Genomic DNA, 17391 nt, shown 5'->3' with positions numbered 1-17391 from the left:
CCCGGTTGATGCTTCTCCGCCTGGTGACGGCGAAGTTCGGGAACACAGGCTCACGGAACAAACCGTCGAATACGGCCGCGTCCCGTTCAGCCTCATCCTTTATCTGCCGGTGGGTCTCGTCCCACTCCTGCCAGTGCAGCAGGTCCTGCTCCTGAATCTCCGACCAGATCTTGAGAAAAGTCAGATTTGGCTCCGGTTTCGCCAAGAGTCTCTCGAGCAACACGTCGTTGATCCGGAATGCGTTCATCAACTCCACCTCCTCCCACTCTAAGCTCGCCGCTTCGGTGCGCAGGGCTTCTGCCAACTCGTTGGCAAAACCCTGGTTTGGGTAAGGCTGTCCTTGCTCCTTCCACTCTCTCGCCTGGTCCGTCAGGCGTCTTCATATCTCCTGAATTCCCTTTTGCCTTGGATCCATATCTGCTCTCTTTGCCGTTCTCGCTGGTTCTGCCCGGTTGTCAGACGATGAATAAGTCTTTGGCGTGATATACCCCGATACTTTTGCCAACTTCGTTGCCTAGTTCATACAACGAATTCCCTTGTCGTTTAAGTATGACACACCGAACTCGGTTTGGCCCTAACTTTGCATTATACCCTTCCGCTCGGTTACTTTGCCGGTAGTTTTTTCGGTATACCACTTGTCCCACTGCAAACTCAACTTCTCTGCTGCGGGTATTATATGTCCTTTCCGCTTTCTCGTGTGCACGGACTAAACCTTTATTCACTCGATCTCGAGTTAACTCCATCTTGTCCGCTAAGCACACTACTTGATCGGTTGCTGAGACCCCGCCAAGTCGTCTCATTATCGCATACGCACTGGCGTGCGTGACCATCCGTGTCCCAAACATCGCATAGTATGGTTCCAATCCCAACGCTTCATGATAGCCACTTCTTAGAGTACACGCTATTCGACTTAAGTGGGAGTCCCAATTCCGCTGGTCTTGCTCAGTCGTTGCACGGAGCATTTGCAATATGGATCGGTTTACCCTTTCAGCTGCATTAGCTTGTGGAGCATAGAAGCCAGTTCGTATGTGTCGAATTCCATGTTGCTCGAGCAGTTCTGCGAATACCTGAGAGACGAACTGCTTGCCGTTATCGGAGTGTATAAACTCTGGCACTCCAAACTGATGAAAAATTGACTTCTCCAGAAAGCTGACGACTCCTCCAGCGGTGGCTTTCCGCATTGGTTCTAACCAAACGAACTTAGTAAAATGATCTAGACATACAAAGATTACGGTGTTTCCAGATTTTGTTCTGGGGTATGGCCCCATGAAATCAATATATAATCTTTGCCCAGGGCGTTATGATTTGTTTGCCCATTGGGGGTCGGTTCGTTTTGTTGGCGGTTTTGCTGACTTTGCATACTTCACAATTCTTTATTACTTCTTGTACGCTGACTGTCATGCCGGGCCAGTAATAAAACTGTCGAATTCTTTCCAGTGTTTTGTGGATCCCTCCATGACCTGCCGTCTTGCCGTGATGAGCTTGAAAGGCGCGTCGGGAACTACGTTCAGTGCCCCTTTCCTATGCTCAATCTGGAAATCAAAAGCTTGCAATTTTAAACTCCACCTTGCCAGTCTTCCTGACAAATCTTTTTGTCCCATGAGCCACTTTAAACTAGCATGATCCGTGGTTACTTTAAAAGGCATGCCTTCCACATATGGTCGGAATTTACTAATACTTAAAATCGCACACTCCAGTTCCGTAATGGAATAGTTCCGCTGAGCTTTATTCAACTTTGCAGACATGTATGAGATTGGATGCTCTCCGCCGTCCTCGTCGGTTTGAAATAACACGCCTCCTACTCCCGTTGTGGATGCGTCGCATTGAATTGTGAACGGTTTGGAGAAATTCGGGGTTATTAGTACTGGCTCGGAAACCATGCTGGTTTTCAGAGCCTCAAATGCTTTCACTCCTTCTTGGTCAAGTTCATATTTCTTAATCCGATCTTTTTTTAGACTCTCATGGAGCGGCGCCGCCGTTCGTGAGTAATTCTGAATAAAACGCCGATACCATCCTGTCATACCCAAAAATCTCCGCATTTGCTTGGCGGAAGTGGGCAGCGGAAACTCTTGAATCGCCTGTTTTTTTGTCTGGTCTGTTCTTATGCAACCTCCGCCTACAATATACCCTAGATATTTAGCTTGGCTGTAGCAGAATTTACTTTTATCCACGTTAATCGTCAGCTTTGCCCTTCTTAAGCAGTCACTGACCTGCCGCAACATATTTAAATGTTCCTCGAACGTAGGTGAGCATACCAGCAGATCGTCGAGATATACAAATACATTCTCCCGAAGTGCAGCTGGAATAACTTTGTCCATTAGTCGGCACATTCTCTGTGCTGCATTGCATAAGCCAAACGGCATAACCGTAAACTGATACAACGGCCGACCTGGCACGGTAAAAGCTGTCTTCTCCCTGCTCTTGGTTTCTAAGGGTATTTGTCAGAAGGCGTCTTTCAAATCGATTGCCGAAATATAATATGTTTCTTGCAGCCGACTCAATAAGCCCTCAATGTGTGGTAAGGGATACGCATCTTTTACAGTCCGGGAATTTACTTTGCGGGCATCTAAGCAAAGACTTTCCTCAATCACTCCCAAACTTAGCATTCGATCAAGTTCGGCAAACACCAGCTGTTGTTTTGCTGGCGAGATGGGATAATGCCTTTGCTTAATCGGCAGATTTTCCTGGGTAACTTCTATGACATGCTCTTCTAAACCAGTCTTCCCTAAGCCCATGTCTGAACATGATGGAAAGGTTGCCACCAGTTGGTTTAAGATGGTTTCTTGTTCTATCGAGAGTTTATGCGGAGTGTATGCGGTCTCCTGCCGTGCCGGCTTGTATTCTTCTATAGGTGGCACTGGATCTACCTCGGCTACCCGCACATAGCGTTGTCCTGGTAGCGGAAGCCCAAACTCCTCCCAGAACTCAATCCCAAAATAAAACGATTGCTGAAAGGCTGGCACTATCAAGAACTCTAGTTCTTTCGTTTCTTCTTCCCATTCTACTGGTAAGGTGATCATGCCCGTAACCTGGGTTTTTCCCCCGCTAGCGGTTTGGACGTTCTGCTTTGTTAGCTTTTTCACTTTCTGTTCTCGCCCTCGCAAAAACACCTCCGCTCCTTTCCCAATGCAGTTGGCGCTTGCTCCGGTGTCTAGTAACGCGACTATCTCCTCGCCATCTACTCTAGTCTTGGCAAACAAACGGTTGTCGTTTTTAAGGCTGACAATGGAAGCCACTAATTTTTTCCTAAATTCCCGTGTAGTATCCATAGAATGATGTAGGTGTTGAAGCTTCTTGTCCTTCCGGTGCTTTCTCTCGTCCTTTTTTTTATCGTCCGGGTTAAAAATTCGTGCGCGAGCCGCCTCATACTCCGTCTTCCGCTGCTGAAATGATTTATGCGGAGAAATCTGCGCCGGGCTCGCTATCGTGTTTTCTATTGCTTCTGGTTCTCGTTTGTCTGACCGGGCTCCCCTGCGTCTCTGGTCAGACCTTTCGATAAAAAAGGAGCCTGCGTTGAGTGATACGAGTCACTTTTGCCACAGTAATGACACTGTGTGTCATGGAACCGGGCTTGGCATACGGTCCCGTCTGCTTGGTTACAATGGCGATAGAAATCGGCCGGCTTGTTGCACGTGTAACACAAGTATGTGTGAAACGGGGATGAGCACTCTCCTTCTGCTTCTGGTCCGTTCCCTCTTGCGAAAACTTTTTTGTTTGCGTTTTGCCGGAATGGGTTCATCCTGCTCGGTTTTTCCGCCTTCGCTCCCTGTGACCGCCGGTCTTTTTGGAACGCCTCAAGTTGGTACTCTTCTGATTCGCTGTCTTCTTCCGACTCGTTGACAATCTCGTTGACGTGTCGCGGCCGTGCTCTCTTATCTCTTATCCACTTCTCCAACCGTCTTCCCTTCTTTTTGAACTCTGCTAACGAATCTATTGGAGAAGCCAACATAAATGCTCCGAGTTGGGAGTTCAAATTCTCTTTCAAAATCTCCACCAGATCTGATTCCGGAATTTTCCTTCGCATCTTAAAATGCAGATTGTGCATTGCCGAGATGTAATCGTCCAAACTCTCATTATACCCCTGGTGCCGCTCCACCAGATCTTTGATGGTAACATAATCGTTTTCCGAGGCTGAGAACGCCCTGGTCATTTCTCGTGTCAGCGAAAAGTAGCCGAATTCGTACTCATCAGCTTTGTCTTCTAACAGTTGCCAATACCACTTTAAGGCGGGGCCTGTGAGTAGCACATGAAACTCTCTGAACACCTGTTCCTCCGTGCACCCGTATAAATCCTTCATCCTTTCCACCCGAAACAGAAAACTCTCCACGGACATACCCCTGGCAGTGCCATCAAACTTGAGATTCCACTTGTCGAGTCTGGCGTTTTGATTTCCAGCTGATCGACTAATTAGCTGTGAAACTTCCTGCATACTAGTAGTCTCTCCCCTCTCTCGTTCATTCGGAGTAGGCGGATCCCCTGAAGCCTGTCCAGGATATCTTGGTGGTTCTGATCCTGAACCCATCCCGTCGTGATTCCTATGTCTGGTATCTCGACCATTTGCTGTTGGTTCTTGTCCCCTTGCTAGTTGTGGAGTGGAGCTATTGCCTCCTTATAAGTTTCTGGATCCCTGTGCTTCGCTTACTTCAGCGACTCGCAACTGGAGATTTATCATTTGGGTGTTTAACTCTGTGATCTGCGTTGCAAATGTTGCCTTTAGTTCGTTGCCTTGTATAATAATGGCTGACATCATCCTCTCCAGCCTACTTTCGGAGGTGGAATGACGTGGCCTTGCTCTTGTGTTTGGGAGCATGCTGGACCTTCCTTGCGGTTGGCCTAGCCGGTTTGTAACTCCCCCTACGGCTCCTAATGAGTCGTCCATCCCTGAGTTGTTGTATTCCGCCAGGCTTCCCAAATTATCGAGCTTACTGCTGCAGCTCACCGATTGATTGGGTGCTGAATCCGTTGAGCGGCTGGTGCTCGCTTGCTCCTGATCTCTTCTACTACCGCTTATTCTAGCTTGACCAGCCTGTCTTGCCGCTAATGTGGATGCCCGTGCCGACCTAGTCAGAGGTAATCTTAACGCCACTTGCTTTCGTTTCCCTGCCATTAATGTTCACTAATATACTCCACTCGCTAGCTTAGCTCGTATCTGACCTACCTTACTTTTCATTCTCCTACGTTTAGCTTGTGCCGTGGTAATAAGAAACTGACTGGCACACGCCCTTCAGACGACCAAAAAAAACAAATAAATATCCAAGAATAAAAATAATTGAGGTAAATCTTCAAATTACCAAAGTGACGGTCAAAGACGATGACGACTATATATGTGTATGTTGACGTATGGGTGTATTTAGGCTGACTCCACTTCTTTCTATGCATACACTGTCTTTCAATGGACAAAGACTTGAAACAAATATAAATCAAATTTTTAAGTCGGGTTTGCTGGTATGATTGGGTATATACGGGTCAAGAAACCGTCCGAAATTAAGCCCCCGAAACTACAAAAAAAAACAAGAAAGAAAGCTAGCTTCGGCCAGCCGAAGCTTATATACCCTTGCAGAACGTTCCTATTAACTTACAAATCGCAAAAATTTTAAATTTCGTATTATTTTAATATTATTTTTTCTATCCTTCCCTATTGCAGCTATATAATATAGTCGTCCGATTTTTCTTAGATTTAATTCAAAACTCTGAAATATTAAAAAAAATCATATTCTAGAGTATAAGAGAATACAATAAAAACCAACGGAGCTATAATTTGTTTCCAATTAATTTCCCATTAATTTTTCGATCGTTCCTATGGCAGCTATATGATATAGTCGTCCGATTTTGATAAAATGAAAATTGAAATTCGGAAATATTTAAAAAGAGTCATGTTCTAAAGTAGAAGAGAATACAATAAAAACCAAAAAAGCTAAAATTTATTTCTGTGTAACTTTCCCATTAATTTTCCGATCGTTCCTATGGCAGCTATATGATATAGTCGTCCGATTTTTAAAATATTTTATTCGAAATTCTGAAATATTTAAAAAATAATATTTCCAAGAGTAGAAGGTTTTATTTCAAAAAACACCGAAGCTAGAATTTTTTTAACGTTTCCTTCCTATGGGAGCTATAAGATATAGTTATCCGATCCGGTTGGTTCCGACTTATATACTACCTGCAATAGAAAGAAGACTTTTGGGATAGCTTCACGATAGCTTCAAAACTGAGATACTAGTTTGCGTAGAAACGGACGGACAGACGGACAGACGGACATGGCTAGATCGACTCGTCTTGTGATGCTGATCAAGAATATATATACTTTATGGGGTCGGAAACGTCTCCTTCACTGCGTTGCAAACTTCTGACTGAAATCATAATACCCTCTGCAAGGGTATAACAAACACAATAGAAATCCATGGGTGAATTCAACTGGCCTCCACCGGAGTTACCAGTTCCGCCCATGCCCTACTGACCTCTTCCCAGGACTACAGCCTCCACCGGAGTGCTGATTCCCCGTAGAAGATATTGTCCGAACCCCCTCCCCCCGTCATCGGAAACAGCTAAGCTCACTCATAGACCGACGAAAAGAGCTTTATTCCAAGACACTAGGAACTGCCTCGCTGTTTCCTCTCTCTCTGGTCTCGAACCTCTCGAGCGACCTGGCATCGCCTAGTACAAACGGATAGCGTCGGCCAGAGAGATACAATTCGTTACCCGCCCCTGTAGTTGTGGTATCCATACAGACTCGAACCTCTCGAGCGACCTGGCATAGCCTAATACAAACGGATAGCGTCGGCTGTATGGATCCGGTCAGTACGCCCCCTCCCCCCTGGTCATGAGAACGCTGATCAGCCACGTAATCGCAACATCCTGACACCGCCAGTTGTTACGCCGCAGCCTTTGCAGCAACTCAGCTTGATCTGGACTCGAACCTCTCGAAAGACCTGGCATAGCCTAGTCAAGCGGATAGCGTCGGCCAAAGTAAGCCCTTGAATTTAAATCCCTACAAAAAAAATAAAAAGTCGGTCTTGCACGTAGTGTTATAATAATATTATAAAAAGGAACACTCATATTTCTCTCCGAAAGTCTTAGTAAATTTTGCCATGTTCAAACAAAGGATATCTATGATTTTAAAAAGGAACCAAAGTATAAAGTCATACCTCAATTCTGAGACAAAATTCCGATTGAGAGGCCTTCTCAATTCTGACTGTCGCAGAAGTTACGGACTTTAAATTCTAAATATTTTGCAATCTACCATAAAACAAAACAACAACAAAAAATGAAGCTAGCACTGATTTAAATTACTTATCTCCCTTGCGTTAACAATAGCGAAATTAAATTTTGGTATTTAGAGATGTGGGTTATACCGAAGGTAGAAGGTACACCAACTCAGACACCATAAGTATCTAAATGGTGGATCCTACAAAAATTCCTTAAAGAATATACAAAAGTCCTTCGTTGGGCGCCAATTCTGTTACGTCGGCATATTAGTGCCCCAGTCCTGAGAAGGACTTGGGCCGAGGAAGTTGCGTCCTGAGCAGGCACGCTGGCTGCCGGCTAAGCTCGCCGTATTTGGGGTGGGTTCTTTAGAAGCCACTTCCTCTCCAACATAATGAGAATAAATTTATCGTGCCTGAAAAATGGATAGAATTCGTAAGGTCCGTTGGTCTTCTGTCTGCACTGCACAGCTCAGCTGTAGCTTGATCGTAACACGATCGGGCTGTGTTTCGGCCACATTCCCTCCCCATCACACTTCGTGTGCCAAATGGATCGTCGCGGGCCGCGCATTTCGATCCCCTAATGTCGCGGTCGTCAGTCAAAAGTTGTGTCACTGTTCTTGACCCCTTCTTCCATGTTTACCACGCCCCCCCCCCCCCCCCTTTTAATCGGTTTCTACCAACACATTATGAGATTCAATTCACATTATAAATTTATTGTAAAAAGGTTTTGTGTATGTGTGCATGATGATTGACAAAAATATAGAATAGGTGTAAGTGTGTTGATGAGAAAAAAAATATAAAAGAGAGTAAATTAAATATATAAAACGTTTATGAAGACTAATACTAAAAGTGTCAATATAAAGATTATATAAAAGATATGTATACAATATAAATGTTGTGTTCCTTTCAAATTATGGTGATTATGTAGTGTTTTCTTTTTGTTTTGTTTTATTGTGTGTTCTTGGAACAGATTAATTATCTTTATTGAACATAAAAATAGTGACATCACCTAGCAAACTGTTGGAATTGATTTCTGAATATACTCGAACATTGGGTACGGCGGCTACTATCATAGCTTTTTCTAGCTTGTTGCAATGAATTAATGGAGAGAAATCTAGACAGAAGGTCTCAAGGTATAAATTCTCTAGTTCTGTTACAGATATCGGTAGATAGACTTTGGATAGCAGATATTTTACTTTAATAGCGAAATGGGGTTCTCTTGTAAGAGTAGTTAACATCGTCTGTGTTGTGATCATGGTGAAGTTGTACATATATATATATATAGATTTAGAGGAACAAAAATATAGAAACTTACTTATTGATGTCCTGGCGATGAGATCTCGACGCTACGGACTGCTTTGGGCTTTAAATAATTATTAAATTGGGAGTATATATATATATGTATATGTAGGTGTATTAGTGCACTTAAAAATAATATTTTTTGGGTAATATATATATTGAACATTGCGTTTTTCACGTAACTATTAATTTTCATTTCTTATAAAACACTGAACAGAAAAATAATGAAAAAAAAAACTATAAGAATATGGAGGGAATGAAAGAAGCGGCACTCGGTCATCCAGGTGAACTTTACTGCGGGAACTTCTCAATGAGCTTCTTATTACACATGCACGTTTGTGTGGTGGCTGATTTTGTTTTGGGTTTTCTGTTCTGTTACTGATAATTATTTGTTTTAATTTATTTTATTGTTAGCGTTGCTGCCTTTGTTGTAGTTTTTCATTGCAGTGGCTGTCAATGATTTGATTTAATTCATTTTTTCCTTTTTTTTCTGCACTTAATCCCGGCTTCTTTCGGGCCAGTTAGAGGCGGCGGCTACGATCCTCTCTAGTTTGTGTCCATGATCCCGACGGCGTTGTACGGTTTTCTTGTACATTCGGAGTCCTCGGAGGACTATAAGGAGCACTAGTAACCCGGCAATTAGGCACAAGACATTAAAGACTTTCACGATTTCGTCTTTGTGGTCTATCACTTCCACATTGTTTATAACGTTGGCAGTGTTGCCTTCCGCTTTTGAAACTTTGGACCCCATTTTTTTTTTTTATCTTTGGTCCTTAAACGGAATCTCCGTGAAACGCGAAACAAGGATTCATGTTCACTGTGTTGAACTTTCCGTCGAACGGATTATTTTTGTTCTTTGCGCTCGATTGGTATTATTGCCGGCCGTACCTGCGAATCTGACTGCCTTCTCCGTAGAGTCATAGTTCTTTTATACCGTAGTTAGAGCTTTTCTTTTTGCTTCCGGGTTCTTATTTTCGTACCTAAGTGTTCCCATCTAGGTACTCATTTCCCGTTGTTCTAGCTAACTGGCCCGCTTTGGATTTAGCTAGCGTCAGCTTTCGGGTTCATTTCAGTCTCTCGTTGCTTTTACTGACCGATACATTATTCCATTGAATTGCCCAATTGGTACATTATATTGCATTGTGCAAAGCTGGTCTTTCTTTCTTCTTTCGCAACTTCAGAGACTGTGGCTTCTGCTGTCCCCCTTTTTGCCTCGCTTTCCGCCATAACCGGCGCTCGTAACAGGATTCCCTAAACTGTTGTATTGCTGAATTGTTGAATTTTGGTTAGCTGTTAATCAGCAGTTCCATACAAAGTAAACTTTCAGAAATTTCAGCAATTCAACAGCCACGGGGTGTTGAAAATGTTGTTGAATTGCTGAAAAGCCAGAGTTGTCACCTTTTTTTAAAAGTCGTGGCAACGCTGTAACATTTTAGTATCACCAGTACGCATTATTTATTTTAAAATCAACTTAGAAAGCATATTTCTGGTTCTTTTTACCTTGGTAATACTTTTAGACAGTAACTAGCAATAATAAATCAAATTTTACATGCTTTAAGTTCCGTGAAATTTTTCAAGAAATAAGAGCTGTTTGAAAATTCAACAGGAACCATTTTGGGTCGTTCCCTTAATTGCCGAAATTTTTTGTTGAATTTTCAACAATTCAGCAATTCAACAGTTTAGGGAATCCCCCTATAATTTATATATAAAATTATATTAATAAAAACTCTAAAATTGAAACGCGTTAAAAATACAAGGAACAAAATATGAAGATTTAAGGTGCAGTTAGAGGTGCATTATCAACCACCGTTTTACTTCAAATGATGCAAACTATAGAATTGTCACAATTCGGTCGGCATCGTCCCATTAAGCGGACGCATAATGTACTCACACAACTATAAAACAAGAGCGAACTCTTTAGTCCAGTGGGTTGACTTTTAAATACCCGTTATTTCTTCTTGTATGATTTTCGCGCCCACAATTTCAAATATTTTAGATTTGTTATTGACATAAGAGTGACCAGAGGTTGTCATAAAGGACAAATAGTTAAAATAATCCAATTTAATTCGGCGCTCTTTTAGAGCTGGCCCCAACAGCAGCTCGACACTGCCTCGATTAAACGCCCGTTTGGGGTGAAAATTCTCCCCCGCCCTTGCAAGGACATCCGTAGCAAGAACCTCAGGAACATGATGGAAGAGAATATCGGTCGTCCTTATGCAATCCTGCAATTTATGGCTGCTTGCAAAGCAGTTGATTCATAACTGTTTATCTTGGAACGATCGATGCGATTTACCCTCTTTTAGAAAAAGCTTTGACATATACGCACAGGGTGTTTTTCTTTTAAAGACAAATCGCAAGACAGGGTACTGGAAGTACCCTTTTGGTAAAAGAATTGGTTATTGGGAATTCTGCCATTCGATTTGTGTCTTTAGAACGCTAGCAGATCGGATGCTATCGACGGCCTTTAGAGTTCGATGGCGCTCGGTTGAAAAGGAATCAAGTTCGAGCCAAGTAGGAATTTCGTCTTTATTTTGGATGGATTGCTCCCATAATGAGAGCGTAACCTTTGGAAGCCAGACTCTTGTGCTATGGATTGCACATTGAAAAAAGTTTTAAGGTAGCTGTGTAACTGCAATCGCTTATTTTCGAAATGCTCGGATTGACTCGGATTGTCTATATATATCGCAGTGAAAAGATCCCGGAAAGTCGGCTAGCGAAGATAATCGCCCGAGAAAACCTCTGTCTCGATAGGAGGGAGTCGACAGCTACAGGATATTGAACTTTGGGACGGAGTTACTGTTGCTCGACATATTTGGGAGGAGCCCTGTTGGATTTCGAGATCGTGAATCTGAGCTGCAAATCTTTCGTATAATGTATACGCATCTTTTTTAAAATAGATTTGGTGTCTGCGGCGCTGTCACCTGCAGCCTTTGCATTTGCTATAAGAAACTAACGAGCTGACGATGCACCGGGAACATTTATGATAGCCTCAACTAAAAACTAGCTTAATTCTTTCCTATCAGAATACTAAAGGCTTGCAAAGTAAGCTATCTAAATTTTATTCGGATAGTCTTTCTTTTGCATCCCATATAATTGTATTTACAGAAACCTGCTTAAAAGAGTTGATCTTAAACTCCGAAATTTTTCCTGGTAAGTATACTACCTATAGGCATGACCGTCCATCCATGCGAAGCGGTGGAAGCTGCCGTTTTCGGCAGAAGCGGTGACATTTGAGGAATTCTATTATATAGAATTCTTATGTGTACGACTGTCGTTACCTGGTAGTTTTATTTATACCACCTGCTCGTATATTCCGACTGCATCTGAATTTCCAGACTACTTAAAGAATTGTTTTGCTATACAGTCAGTGTCGAACAAACTGACCGATAGAGATCATTGAACATCGTGGTCAACAGATGATCAATCAAATGTCTTAATTCCGCTAGCACAACATGACTTTATTGAAGGCTTGCTTGATATATCATTGTCCCAAGTTTACAATATTAAAAATTCACTAGGTCGTATATGGGACCTATGTTTCGTATCAAATCCTGACCGCGTATTTCTGTCCAAGATAGTACCTCTTCCTCAACCGGAAGATCCATATCATCCGGCGTTTGAGGTTTCGATCGACACTGCACAGTGGCCCATAGGCCAAAATTCAAAAAATCGACGGAACCTAAAATGGGCCAAGGGTATGCAACTTTTCTCTAAAATGCCCAAGCTTTTTCGTGGCATACCAGACATTTCTGGAAAAATATCAGTACCTTCTAAAAATCGACCTAAAGTCGTGAGCACGTGTTAAGTAGCAAAGCAAAACTGGGCGCATCACTAATTTTTCGCAGCAACATTAAACTTTGAAACCGTGTATTTCTTATATTTCGTGTCCAAATTAATATTCTGTGATATGGATTTTTAAGTTGAAGGTATTATCTATAAGTCGAGATGTGTATAATAATCGTACTTGTTAAATTGTTTTCGTTACATCAATTTGAAATAATACATGTTTTGTGTCTATTTTGTGAACGTCTTTTTTATGTTTAGCTAAGGTTTTAGCGATGATCCCACAAAATTCCACAATTTGTTGGTATGCCAATTTTTTCGTCTGGGTTTCAGGTAACATGTGTGTTAAAATTGACTGCAGAAATTTGCAGATGTGCCCACAATCGTAAAAATACTAACACCTTCATAAATTTTTCAAGGGCAGAACTGGCCGAAAAACAAATTTTTTGCCGCTTTTTACTTGTTGTGCTGTTCCTTTGTCTTCGTCTTTCGTGATTGTGAATAGTTTTCCAACACTAAATATTGAATTACTAATAGATTATATTTTTTTATATCCGTTACTCGTAGAGTAAAAGGGTATATTGTATTCGCGCAAAAGTATGTAACAGCTAGAAGGAAGCGTTTCCGACCCCATAAAAAGTATATATTCTTGATCAGGGGCACTAGTCGAGTCGATCTAGCCATGTCCGTCTGTCCGTCTGTATGACCGCTGAGATCTCAGAAACTGCAAAAGCTAGAAGGTTGAGATTTCCCACACATATTCTTTGGCTTCCTACGCAGCGCAAGTTTATTTTAGAAGAGCGCCACGCCCCCTCTAACGCCCACAATCGCCCACAAACAATTTTAAAATGGGTCCTGCGCCCACATCTTTAAAGATTTCCGAGAAGTATAAATGTAATTTTGTTGTGTATACCTATCGAAATGTAGAAGACATTTTTCAAATCGGACCATTCATTAAAAAGTTATACGCAATCAAAATGTATGTATCTATCTCCCTCGCACTCCCTTTAGCTGAGTTACGATTATTAGTCGGGCCACCAACCCGAGTACAGCGTTCGCATTCCCTTTAGCTGAGTAACGGGTATTAGATAGTCGGGACACCAACCCGACTATAGCGTTCTCTCTTGTTTTTTTTTTATTTTGTCATATTAAAGCTAGTATACAATACTAAAATTAATTAAAAAAAAAAAACGGCACATGAAACTGAAGTCCTTCGGCCAAAAAATGATATTAAATCGTATCATTGTTCGTTTTGTTTTTATAATTTTTTTGGTGCGGGTGGAGTTTAGTAATTACTCTCACATTTTTATATTGCAGTTCTAAGTTTGTAAATACGTACGGTAAACAAACCAGCTTGTTAATATTACATAAATTGAATTTTTAATTGCCTTCTCATGTAAACGAAACTACTCAGAAAATCGTTCCTATGGAAGCTATAGGATATAGTGGTACGATCTGGCCAATTTTTGTTACATATATTTATAATATTTATTTAGATTTTTGGTAAAAATTTCATAGCGATAGCACATCTAGAAGTATTTATGGCCGCGGCTCCGTACAAGCCCGACCACTGTGCACTGGTACTATGTTAGAAAAAATATCAGAGAAGTCTACTAAGTGACTACTTTGTTTTCGCAAGGCCGACTTTCGTAGGCTTAACTTTTATATGTATCTGGCATTGATTGGTCCGATCTCTTCTTACGCCATAATATGGATGATGCTATAAATACTTTTTATTAAACAGTAAATACGTTTTTATACCCAAAGGGTATTATGATTTCAGTCAGAAGTTTGCAACGCAGTGAAGGAGACGTTTCCGACCCCATAAAGTATATATATTCTTGATCAGCATCACTAGACGAGTCGATCTAGCCATGTCCGTCTGTCCGTCCGTCTGTCTGCTTCTACGCAAACTAGTCTCTCAGTTTTTGAGCTATCGGGAAGAAACTTTCCCAAAAGTCTTCTTTCTATTGCAGGATCGGAGGATCGGATCGGACTTGCCGAAGCTTATATACCCTTGCAGATTAAACAATTTGAATTACCATTGCTTTTTTAAAAACCTACTTTGTTGTCCATCGACTTTTATTTTCTGTGCTAAGGACCAAAGGGTCCTCCTCTTGTGAAGAATTCGCGATTCAACTATTTTTCATCCTCGGTGTCAGCAATTCGACGAGTTTTCCCTGACCTGGGGAGCAAATGTTTCTCCTCTTCTCAAGAACTCGCTGTTCTATTGATTAACATTCTTGAATCGATATTACCTAGTCAATCCCAAAAAAGCAACTAATGATAGGCTAGGGATACGAACTATCGTCTTCTTGAGATCTTTTTCGTGATAGCTTTAATGGACATTAAAGTAGGTTTTTAAAAAAACAATGGTAATTAAAATTGTTTAACTATCATTACTTTTTGGAATTACATTTTTAAGTAGTATTGTTTTTGGGGAATTTAATGAAATATATTTTTAGTAGCATTGAAAGCTTCCAATGCCAAATATGTGTTTTTAGTAGCATTACTTTTTTGACAATCTAATAAAATTTGTTTTCAGTAGCATTTTTTTTTCAATGCCAATGAAAAGGGTTTTCGTTATGCGGTTATTCCACTACATTGTTCGGGTCATTCATTAGTGCAATTTTTTCTCAGCATATACAATTTTACGTAGGTGCGAGCAAGACAGATATATGTCGGCTGCAATAAGCAATCAATGAGCAAATTGTAAAAACCGATGGGCACTTTTGGTATTTTTTTTTAGTATTGTAAAATGCCTCAATACGGTACTACCTGAACCGATGAGCAATGAGTAAAATTGAATCTAAAAAGTACAATTTTGCTCATTTATTAGAGCTACTGTGAAATGGGATCAATAATAAAAATTGATTTGATTTTTTTTGGTTGAATTGCCAAACCTTTTGCGTCTAATAAGGTGCTATAAACAAATATGAACAATACAAAAATTATTTTAGTGGCCTAATTACTCCGTTGCCAACTAAAAATAACTCGCATATTTCTATATAAAGACATAACTGCGTCTAAAAATTTATATAAAATTGCCTTCCTAAAAATTAATGCCGGGTATGATAAAATTAAAAACAATTACAGATGTTCTTTAAACAGCCCAAAACAATTTAAAAACTTGGTAAAAGTGTCTGATTTTTTGGCAACACACACTATTAATTTTACAGCCTTCAACCTTAATGATTTAACCAGTCAAAGTTATTTGAATTATAAAGTTTAAATTTAACGTCTAAATTTTAAGTGACCATGCCATCTTATCCAAACAAATCCCAAAAATAGCATATATATTTGTCCCTTTCTAAGCCTCCAATGAATGCTCTAATGAATGAGCCAAACAATGTAGTGGAATAACCGCATTACCAAAAATTATTTAGTAAATGAATTAAAAAGATAAAGAAAATATTTTAGGTGTATATTTTTAACAAAGCCATTTATGCCAGAGCTTTTTCATTTTTTTCAACTTTTTTAACGTTAACGCGGTGTAGCTTCTAAACAAATGACCGGAACTCAATGATGTGCATAAGAAAGGACATTATATAGCCTGTAAAATATAAGTGCCCATTTCTTAATCAGGGAGATGTTCTTTACCAGAAAATTAAGGTTGTGACGTCCATTTTTTTTTTAACGGGTGTAATAATAATAAGTGGAACTTATCTGGAGAAAAAAACCAGCGCAGAATTAATTATCGGAAACGCGGCAGAACTTTTCGGGGTCTTGCGCGACGTGCGTGCTTACACTTGAAAATAGGAACTGCTTAAGCCTAACTTAGCTTATGGGCTCCAAAGCGAAGCGGAGACTTGCGGGAGAGTTGGAGAGAGAGAGCAAAGGGCAGTGCGAGCAAGCGAAATGTTGACATCTGGAGAAAACTGCCGCTCGACACTGCCTCCAGAAATTAACAGTGATTAACAGGGTCAGAAACCCTTTCTTCTCCCTGTTACATATTTTTCCACAAATATGGGCACTTCTCTGCTGTCGCACACGACGTTCGTACGCTTTGCAGGTGAAAAAACCCATCTTCCATGACTTCTTTTCTTTTGGCACTAGGCTGAAATTAAAGGTCTTGATTAGCACTAAAACATGTGCTAGACATTTTTAATTTTTAAGTTATATACAAAAAAACAAAGACTTTCGCACGCGACACCAATAGAAGTGACTTTTTTGACTTCCTGCTTAACTTTCGATTGTAACGAAAAGTGAAGGAATATTTTAAAGTAGTTAATTTTATAGTGTTCCTTGTTCTTTCTTCTTTAAAATGTATTTGGTTTGGTTACAAAATATTGAGTGGTTATTTTTTTATTGGCATCAAAGTGACTGTCACACGCTACATGTTGCACACGACAGTTTTTTCCGTAATTTAATTGTAGCCTTAACTTCAAAAAAAACGTTTAGGAGGCAGTTTAAAAAATACAAAAAAAAAATACCAAAAAATTACTTTTTTGTCCATATAACATTGTCCTGGAAAATTATCCAAGGATACTAAAATTACTTAGCTTAGTTGAGGATCCAGCTAACTAGAATCAAATATCTACGAGTAACGGGTATAAATATAAATAAATTACTTATTTTAAATCTAAAACCTAAATTTGTTTATTAATTTATCATTACCTTCATCAATACATTCACATAAGTAAAATATCTTTAGGATGTTAGGGCGCGCGGATGAACCAGGGCTGACGATATTTCAAATTCGGGGGTGTCACAGAAACAGGCGACGGATTTGGGTACCGTTGGTTTAGAACCAAACCGTTGGTGTCACAGGAATTCCATTGATTTCCTTTTTTCGGAAAATTTACCCAAAAAGGGACCAGGGCTGAATGCATACACTAAATACACCAGTTTACAAAAAAAAATCGATGAAATATACCATGAAAGAAACCTTTGTTTTCCGGTAAGGCACGTCTTCCTAATTAAGAAAATGGAACTTAAAATTTTTTTATGGATAAAATTTTTTTTTAAGTTTAAAATCGTTTTTGACATTTTTTTAATTTCTAACTTGAGTTGTGATTTACCGATTTCAACCATAAATAACCTACTACAACCATGCAAGACCTACTAGTAAAGACAACGATTTTAGTTTAGCAAATTTGCATCA

The 17391-nt window shown here is 40.3% G+C and overlaps 1 protein-coding gene across 7 annotated transcripts in view; it reads right to left on the bottom strand.

The window, feature by feature from the left end:
• Positions 1-17391, bottom strand: part of RhoGAP102A (Rho GTPase activating protein at 102A) — a 74112-nt gene that overhangs the window by 44278 nt on the left and 12443 nt on the right. The window lies entirely within an intron of this gene.

The sequence above is a fragment of the Drosophila takahashii genome, chromosome 4 (genome assembly GCF_030179915.1).
Source record: "Drosophila takahashii strain IR98-3 E-12201 chromosome 4, DtakHiC1v2, whole genome shotgun sequence".
In the NCBI taxonomy this organism is placed as follows: domain Eukaryota; kingdom Metazoa; phylum Arthropoda; class Insecta; order Diptera; family Drosophilidae; genus Drosophila; species Drosophila takahashii.
This window is presented reverse-complemented; position numbering and strand designations above follow the sequence as displayed.